This window comes from Tupaia chinensis, unplaced genomic scaffold, assembly GCF_000334495.1.
Source record: "Tupaia chinensis unplaced genomic scaffold, TupChi_1.0 Scaffold000026_1, whole genome shotgun sequence".
Classification (NCBI taxonomy): Eukaryota; Metazoa; Chordata; class Mammalia; order Scandentia; family Tupaiidae; genus Tupaia; species Tupaia belangeri.
In genome coordinates this window covers 718,401-721,927 of record NW_006159456.1, presented here as the reverse complement: position 1 = coordinate 721,927, position 3,527 = coordinate 718,401, and the positions used below count along the sequence as shown (strand labels likewise).

The window sequence follows — 3,527 nt, the reverse complement described above, 5'->3', positions numbered from 1 at the left end:
AGCAGGAAGAAAAGGAGGTGGTTCTGGCAAAGAGGAGAATGGAAAGCTAATTATGCATTCAGCCTACAATAATCTCTGTTTTCATCTTTCAATTAGTGGGAGGAAAGACCTTTTTGAATTATTGGGATGTATGTCTTAAAGAATATATTTAAAGACACAAGAGTTCTATGTGGCTATTGACAACCTCTAGGACATATTCATGCAAATTTGATTAAAGTACCTCTTCTGGGTGGCCACAGCTCCTGGGCACAGGCTTGGCATGACTAATTCTTGGCACTCTTGTGCAAAAGAGAGAAAGGTGGCCTTGCTTGAAGAAAGGCATTGAAGCAAGGGGACAAATCTTAACTGGGACAAATGGCTTGGAAAACAACCTGTGAGATGATTACCATCCTTGTGTTTCCCCTTACTCAGACACCTCAGTGCGATATACAGTGAATACAGCCATATGTACTTACCAGGAGCAATATATATATATATCCATACTAAAAAATAAACAGGCCAACTCTTTAACCATGTGTTACAGACAAACTGAGTCCACAATTATATTTAATCCTTTCTTTTAAAAATTATTTGTTTTATTTATTATTATTACTTTAAGTTTTCTATAGGACATGTGTGCTCACAAGATAGAGAAGTTGAGATAGCAAGCTACTAGGTCCTGGAGTCACACTGTGATGGGCCATGTGTGAGTCCAGTGCCTTAACCACCACGCCACCTGCTGGCCTTTATATGGAACCTTTTTTTTTGCTTAGAAATTTTTCTACATCTCTCTGTTTCCCATAAAGATTAAAAAGTTATGTTTCACCCTACATCAAATAATTACAGTTGTTAAATCTAACTTAGTGATGTGTGCGATGGTTAATTTTATGCGTCACCTGATGAGTGCAGGATGCCAGTTGTTTGAAAAAACACTAGTCTAGATGTTGCTATGAAGGTGGTTTTAGATGTGATAGCTTTTAAGTCAGTGGACTTTAAGTAAAGCATATTACCCTCCCAAATCTGGGTAGATTTGATAATTTCAGACATTAAGAACAAACATTGATGATTCCTAAAGAAAGTATTTTCCTCATGATGCAACATAAAATCTGGCTTGAATTTCCAGTCTACTGGTCTTCCAAATTTCAGACTTCCCAGCCTTCACAATTGTATGAAATGATTTCTTTTAATTCCTTAAAATCTCTCTCTCTCTCTCTCTCTCTCTCTCTCCATGCGGAGAGAGAATGTCTTCAAAAATTCATAGAGAAAGTACATTACAGAAACTGTATGAATTTCAAAATTGTTTGTACCCATGCGAATTTGTACTTTAATTCCACTTTTCCATGAGCTTTGTTTTGCTTTGTTTTTAATTGCCAGAGGGTGTGTGTGTTCACCAGAGAAAGAGAAAACACCTCTCAATGGAGCATAGACAAGCTTCAATCCATTTCTCCAACCCACTAGGATTTGGGGCAAGCGTGCACATGTGCCTGGTATGTTTTTTAAGTTGATGGGGCCAGAATTTGAACCGTGGTTGGCCATGTGGGATCAGCTCACCATTCACATCACTTAACCACTTGCACTATCGGACCTATCCTTCATGAGCTTTTTGAAGTCTCCTCATTAATGTGTGTGTGTGTGTGTGTGTGTGTGTGTGTGTGTGTGTGTGTGTGGTATATGTGCATGCATGTGTGCTTATGTGTCATTTTAGTTCAATTTCTCTACAGAACCCTGACTAACATAATGCATTTGTTAGGAAGGTAAAGCAGCTACCATTTTGTCTTCAGCTAGTGTTCATTAGAAGTCAGAACACTGGGGAAAGACACAGCCAGGTTAGTCATGGTTCTGGGCCACTTATCAAATGCCAGTGGTCTTTGATTTCTGGAAAGCAATGAGGAAAGTCAGTTACTGACTCGTCTGCCACCTGGATAAAGAGTGTATACAAAAGCATTGGCTTCTATTTTAATTTTTTTTTTTTTTTTTTTTTTTTTTACATTTGTCATCAGTGGCCATAACACATGAGCAAGACAAAGATTTCAATGCAGGCCATACACCAGGATAATCTGTTCCTTCTTAAAACATGTGGTAGGTTTTCTTTTACTTTTGTTTCTTTTTGTTTTTCCTTATCCCAGTAAGCCTGCTGCTCTAGGATGTGCTTGTGTTTTGGGATTTTCTGTCATAATTTCATCCTATGTAGACATGGAAGGCCACATGTCTATATACTTGGAAATGAAATATGAGGGGTCTTGACTATTCAGTGCCCCTAAGTAGTTAAGGACTCTGAAAGATAAAGAATAATAGGTAAGGACTCTGTATATTAGTCATTAAGTAGACTGTCATTTATGGCCTAATGTAGGGTGTAAAGAAGAACAAAGCCCTCTACTTATTTTAATAAATGGGAATTCATTTTAAGGTCATCTGAGAAGAAAAAGAAATGGGCGGGCTGCTCAGAAAATGGGAGACAGCGGTAGTTCCAGTTGTACAGTACCCTTGGTAACCAACAGAACTCTGGTGGTTACTCCCTCAAATCTTCATGATTTACCTTTGCTACTACTTAATGACTTGCTCTTTGGTTCTCAACTTCATATTTAATATTCCTGAGAGATGGTATGTGAGTTCTTATTGCCATTGGATCTGATGGTAATCTGTGGTTGACATTATTTTGTGCCCAGTCAACTATGCACCAGTAATGTAGTCTTATGATAGCCAATGTATAAAGAATATCTCAGAAGGGGAATTTGGATGTAGCATACACTCCAAGTTTTGTAGAAAATATGCCAAAACTATGCAAGAAAACTTTCAGATGTGGCCCTAAACAATATGGGTATAACATTTCTGGCATCTTGATAGTACTGTTTCAGGCTAAATTATAACATATTTCTACAGCTTGTCCTTGTATAACTCTTCTTTTCTGATGGCTCTGCTCTTTGTAAGGAGCCTTATTCTTTCTTTCCTGGGACCCAGTCTTCCAATGTAAAGTCAACCTGCAAAGCTCAGGCCAGAGATGGAAAAGAAGTCACTAGTAATGTAAGCCATTGAGAGCTGAAATTGTAAATGAAAAACCAAACCAGATCATACCAAACAAACTTGTTTATCCTTTCTGCACCAGCCTGCTCAGTGATGCTAAGCGTGGTCATCCACACCCAACCCATAGTCATCAGTGTACCAGGTCTGAGCTGGGGCAGTGGGGGGCCAAAGGGGTTGTGGAGCTACCGCACCTCCAGCCAGAGATCCGTAGTCAAGTCCTGCTGGCCAGCTTTGCATGGCCATCCCTTACATTTCTTTTGGAAAATTAAATAAAATTGGGCAATAAGGATGAAAAAAAGTTACAATCTTATGCAGAGCAGGCACAGACAGATTTACTGGGACTGAATCACATAGCTCAATATTTTTGGCATCAATAAAAGGCACCACATGAAAAAATATGTGTATACAGAAATATTATGAGAATATATCCACATACTGTAGGATACAACATGGACCATATGAATACATACATACGTAGATGACCCCATATAGATATATCCATGTGTAAATATAATACACAGATAGCT

At 38.5% G+C, this 3,527-nt stretch overlaps 1 long non-coding RNA gene across 1 annotated transcript in view; it reads left to right on the top strand.

The window, feature by feature from the left end:
• Nucleotides 1-1,448, top strand: part of LOC114007385 (uncharacterized) — a 2,761-nt gene extending 1,313 nt beyond the window's left edge. The window contains exon 4 of the long non-coding RNA XR_003549024.1: nucleotides 1,354-1,448. This is a non-coding gene — a long non-coding RNA (uncharacterized LOC114007385). The remainder of the gene's footprint in view (nucleotides 1-1,353) is intronic.
• The last annotated feature ends 2,079 nt before the right edge of the window (nucleotides 1,449-3,527 follow it).